This window comes from Gekko japonicus, unplaced genomic scaffold (assembly GCF_001447785.1).
Source record: "Gekko japonicus isolate JY-2015 unplaced genomic scaffold, Gekko_japonicus_V1.1 scaffold2021, whole genome shotgun sequence".
Lineage (NCBI taxonomy): Eukaryota > Metazoa > Chordata > Lepidosauria > Squamata > Gekkonidae > Gekko > Gekko japonicus.
The window spans coordinates 248,088-254,087 of NW_015165305.1; positions in this window are offsets into that span (position 1 = coordinate 248,088).

Below are 6,000 nucleotides of genomic sequence, written 5' to 3' on the forward strand. Positions count from 1 at the left end.
AAAAGGGGCTTTTTAGCCCGAAAATGTGCTGATAAAGTTTTTTTTTTCACCACATATTTGCTTTTAACACGTTCCTAGAAATGTGATTCGCAATAGTTCGATTTTCTAACTTTTTAGTGGATTTGATGTTTTTCAGGAGCTCTGCCCAGAATAAGTACGCTGTTGTAGACTTTGTACAGGGAACTTTGTACAGAGATTGAACAGTGGGAGAGTTTCTGCAGGTGGGTGTGTCCTGTTTTCTGGGAGCGGCCAGTTGCTTTGGAGAATAGAGAAGGCAGAGAAGGAAAATTATGGGGGGGGGGCAGGGGATGAGGTTTTGGGAGAGGAAGAGGGGGTTGGAGACAGAGAGGAAGAAAGCCTCACCTGAGTGGAAGGACAGATCGTGGACTCCACTTTGCTTGCTACAGGCATGCATGTGTGATTAAGGAAAGGTAAAGGTTCCCTTGCTCGAAAGCCAGTCGAGTCTGACTCTAGGGTTGCAGTGCTCATCTCCGTTTCAAAGCCGAAGAGCCAGCGCTGTCCGAAGACGTTTCCGTGGTCATGTGGCCGGCATGACTAAACACCAAGGCGCACGGAACGCTGTTACCTTCCCACCAAAGTGGTCCCTATTTATCTACTTGCAATTTCTTGCTTTCGAACTGCTAGGTTGGCAGGAGCTAGAACTAGAGACAGGAGCTCACTCCGTCATGCGGCACACTCGGGTCTCGAACTGCTGAACTACTGACCTTCCACAGCCTGCAGTTCAGTGTCTTAACCACTTGAGCCACCGCAGCTCCTTATGTGTGATTAGGGAGGCTATGTAAGCAATAGGAGAGTAGTTTAACTTCTGGTCTGGGAATGGAGAATCTATTTACACTGATTAGTTAGCAGCATATTGGGAAATATTAACAACCTGAACCTACCCAATTGCCTACTTTATTACAGCGCTAGGCTTGCCCTCCTCCGCGTGGGGCCTGGAGATCTCCATGAATTAATACTGATCTCCAGATGGCCCATATCAGTTCCCTTGGAGAAAATGGCTGCTTTACAGTGTGGAGCACATGGCATTATAACCTGCTGAGGTTCCTTTCCTCCCCAAAGCCCATCCTCCCCAGGCTCCCCCCCCCAATCTCCAGAAATTTCCCAACCTGGAGTTGGCAACCCTGTAAACAGGCCCTGCCCATCACACATAGCTTTTGTGTTCACGCAGGTCCCACGATTCCCAGCATAGCAGCTTTGGTGATCAAAGGGGAACCCCCTCCTCCCATTTTCTCCAGTGGAAGACCTGGTTGGATCCAAGCCAATGTTTATAGGTCAGTACAGTAAACATACTCAGATAATGGAATGCATATTTGTTTACCCAACCTATGATTCCTGGTTTCCAAGTAAAGAAAATGAACATTAAAAAAATTATCTACCAGAACAAAGGGGGAAAATGTAATATTACACTAATCACAAAACGTCAAGGACCAAAGTCCTGACCTTTTCTGAAGCTTTCCCTCTACCCTTTCAAAGAAAATTAATGCTTGGGAAATAATTCTTAAAAGGAGCTGCAGTGGCTCAAGTGGTTAAGACGCTGAACTGCAGGCTGTGGAAGGTCGGTAGTTCAGCAGTTCGAGAACCGAGTACACCGCATGACGGAGTGAGCTCCCGTCTCTAGTTCCAGCTCCTGCCAACCTAGCAGTTCGAAAGCAAGAAATTGCAAGTAGATAAATAGGGACCACTTTGGTGGGAAGGTAACAGCGTTCCGTGCGCCTTGGTGTTTAGTCATGCCGGCCACATGACCACGGAAACGTCTTCAGACAGCGCTGGCTCTTCGGCTTTGAAACGGAGATGAGCACTGCAACCCTAGAGTCGGACTCGACTGGCTTTCGAGCAAGGGAACCTTCACCTTTACCTAAATAATTCCATCATGTATTACAGTAGCATTCAACACCTCCCCTTCTCCAGCAAACAAAGAGAAATCTGAGGCCAGATCAGTAGAAAACGGAGACAGAGTTGGTCTATATGTTTCTGAAAATAGAATTGCATCATAGTTCTCATCATCTGTTCTGCTAAAGTTCACGGTCGAGTGCCTACCAGGAGGGCACTGAAATGGGACCAACCACAGAAAAGGCCAGGGGTTCTTTATACGTGGGGCAAAAAAATTTACTTTTTTGTTATGCCGAAGGGTATTATTTTGTAAATGAAAAGGGATGACCTCCTCCCCCAATGGGCTTTATGAGGACAGAGCATGTTTTCGACCTTGGAAAGATGAGAACCGCTGAGAGTCAAAGAGAGGGGAAACAAACACAAACATAGGGTGGGGTGGGGCCCAAATCAGCCCTCATAACCTATCACTTTCAAAAGTACAAATTTGAAGCCAAGTGCCTGGCACTGACTAGGGTATGGTTGCCAGGTCCCCCCTGCCCACCAGTGAGGGATGGGGGGTAGGGTTGCCAGATCCGGGTTGGGAAACTCTTGGAGATTTGGAGATGGAGCCTGGGGAGGACAGAGACCTCCAAAGTACAATGCCCTCCAAAGCATCTATTTTCTCCAGGGAAACTGATCTCTGTATTCTGGAGCAGTGTTCCCTCTAAGCTGAGTTAGCGTGAGCCAGCTCACAGTTTTTTAGCCTCTGGCTCACAGCTTTTTGTCTCCGCTCAGGAAGGATGCCTCCGGAGCACACTAATTTATGCAGCCGCCCAATCGCTTGCTCACAGCTTTAATGCCAGGAGCTCACAAAGTAGAGTTTTTGCTCACAAGACTCCACAGCTTAGAGGGAACATCTGGAGATGAGCTGTAGTTCCTGGGGGATCCCCAGGTCCCACTTGGAGGCTGGTATCTCTACACCAGGGCAGTGAATTCAGGCCACCCACAGTTTTTCATGGTATGGGGAAAAACATTACTACCTGTCAACACCTGTAGTTCCAGGGTGCTGAAGATACAGGAAAAGGAGCTGGTAAAAAAAAAAATCAAAACGAACAAACAACACCTGGCAAGCATTGTAAGAGGAAGGAAAGACGCCTCTGACAGGGGTAAAGAGCACCCCCACCCCCCAAAAATAAAGATGAGTTGTTTTGTAGGAATATTGTGCACATTTATATACACTGAAATTGCTGAATAGGATAGAGAGAGCTCCATCCAAGATTTACTGTTTGGTGGTGTCAGAAGAATGGAAGCGAATACACTCTGAGCACACGTATACATACTACATTAAAACATTTAAAACTGCATCTTCAAGAGCTCTCTCAAAGGACAAAACAGGGATATTGATCTGTTAGGGCCATGGAGCAGAAAAAAGGGAGCGCCCTACTAGAGAGAGTTGGATCCTATGATTAAGCAATGTATGGCAGCCTGGCATTAACACTACCCAGATATGTTTTCTTAGAAATCCCCAGTGGAAAAAGCTGACAACAACTTCCAAGAGAACTCCAGTGGGCAGTAGTCATGGCTACAGCTGGCTCCGCCCTGCCTCTCGAGGAAGGACCGGATGGAACATATTAGCTGTTCTTAAAAGAGTCGCCATGACAACCCACACAAGAGACATATTCAGCCAAGGTCACCATGGAGACCTCAAGTTGCAAGGAGGATGGAGAAAGCCTGCAGTTATATGATACTCTGCGGGGATTTTATTTTGGCTGTTCAGCAAGAAAAAGAAAACCTCAAAGAAGCCTCAAAATCCAAGTGCTAAGTACGAGCCTAGAAAAGACATTACAGAGCTTGGTTTGACCAAAGACCAGGCAAAGAACCTGTTTGCGGTGCTACATCTTAGAACCTGGGATGTCAGAATAAAGAAGAAAGTCTCTCTGTGCGTGTAGAAAGTATATTTCTCTTGCCACACAAAAAACACAGCCCAATCATCCTGCTGCAGGCAGGGCAAAACCATCCACACCTTCCTCATTCAACTCCACAGATCAGCTCAATTGATCCTTTTATACACCTAGACCAGAGGTGGCCAAACTTGCTTAACATAAGAGCCACATAGAATAAACATTAGATGTTTGAGAGCCGCAAGACATGAACAAATATATGTTTTTACTGGGAAATATGCATTTTATTTAAATTAAATGTGACTGCCAAAAATAATAACAAAAGCAGGTACTGATAATGATATTTATTTGCCCAATGATATTTGTTTGCTAATGATACTCCGCTTCCCCAGCCGCCCTGCCGGGAGCTGCACAATAGGTGTGAAAGAGCCACATGCGTCTCCACAGCCAGTTTGGCCACCCGAGACATACCGTAGGTTTTAATATTCTAACAGGCTGTGTCCATGTCATAACTGTTCACCTTTCAAATGGATGGTTTCATGAATTGATGTATGTTAACAGAAAGCCATCTTTTCACCCCTTTCTCCTGCCCATACAACCCTAGATCAGGCCTTTCTTAACAGGGTTTAGCAAAGCCGTTTTAACTGGAAAAGTCACTCAGGTCCTGCAAAGCTTGGGGATGAAAAGAACCATCTTGCAATGCACTTTGCTTTTACCCAGGGCTATTTTTGGGCAGGAACGCACAGGAACGGAGTTCCGGCTGGCTCCCGAGTTGGCCATGCCCAGCAGGAACTCATTAGCATAATAGGCCACGCCCAACACCAGAAACTCATGAGGATTGGCTACTTTAGGTGTGTGTGGCCTAACATGCAAAGGAGTTTCTGCTACAAAAAAAGCCCTGGGTTTTGACAACAAACAAGGTAAACAGAATAAGAAGCAAAAAGTGGGTGTGGCTGGATGACCACACTTCTGGTAACATGGGGGTGTGGCCTAATGTGCTAATGAGCAGTGCTGTCAGGGGTGTGGCCTAATATGCTAATGAGTTTCTGCTGTTGGGTGTGGTCTATTATGCTAATGAGTTCCTGCTGGGCTTTTTCTACAAAAAAGGCCCTGCTTTTTACCCATCACACTCAAGTTACCTCCAGGGTCAGTTTCACTGCAACTAAAGGCAAAAACTACCTAGCATGAAAACAAAGATGAAATATTCAATTTCAAAGTGGATGAGGAGGAATAAGCCTGTCAAATGCACCTCCCTTGATCAAAGAGAGAAAGTTGTATGTAGCCTGTATGGCATTTTTATGTAGAGTACCTGGCTCAGTGCTGGTGCCAGATACATGTTCACCAGCAACATGACCAGCAGGTAGAGAAGCTGCATCTGGGGGCTAGTTCTCCTGCCCCTGCGGTTACCAGGAAAAAGAACCACTGTACAGGACAGGAGGTTCACATGTCCTATCTCTCCTGGCTCTGAATGCCACCAGCTGCTTGCTATGTCCACGTGCTGCCTTCGTGGCTGGCAAGAGGACAGAGATACAGGGGCTATCTGGGAGTCAGAGGCCTCGTCCTTGTGGTGCTGCCCCATCTGGGCTATTGACCCACAGGAGTGCAGGTGGGAGAGCAAAAGTCATCCTACAACAAGACAAAGCTGGTCCCTGTCAAGGCAACCTCTCGAACAGACTCTCCTGGGGCCAGTGGAGCAAACGGCTCAAAAGTAACAGAGTTAGGCTGGTGAAATCTTTTTTTAAAAAAAGTTTCTCCATCTGTAGTTTAAATGTAAAAGCCACATTGGCTAGCCACTCGTTTGGAAAAGGGCTGGCTTCTGCTTTTCCTCTTGCTTTCTTCAGGACATTCACAAGTAACACCTTCCGTCCAGGGCAAAAGAGGCATTCTCCCTGGCACTTATGAACAGGATGAATTCTTACAAGTGAGTAGCAGGGGCAACGCAAAAGGAAAGCGGAGAAGTCTGCCCCCCCCCCCAAGATTCAGTGCCTGCGCCACAGCTTCCCCAAACAGGACATCAACATCAGGAGGGCTTTTTTGGTAGAAGAAGCCCAGCATGAACTCATTAGCATAATAGGCCACACCCAATAACAGAAACTCATTAGCCTATTAGGCCACACCCTGACAGCACAGCTCATTAGCATATCAGGACACACCCCCATGCCTTCCCTTGGCTTGCCCGGGTAAGCCCCCGGTTGAAGGGAAGGGAAGACTGGGGAAGGCACAGGGAGGCATTTAAATGCCTCCTTGATCCTTCCAGGGAACCCCTGGC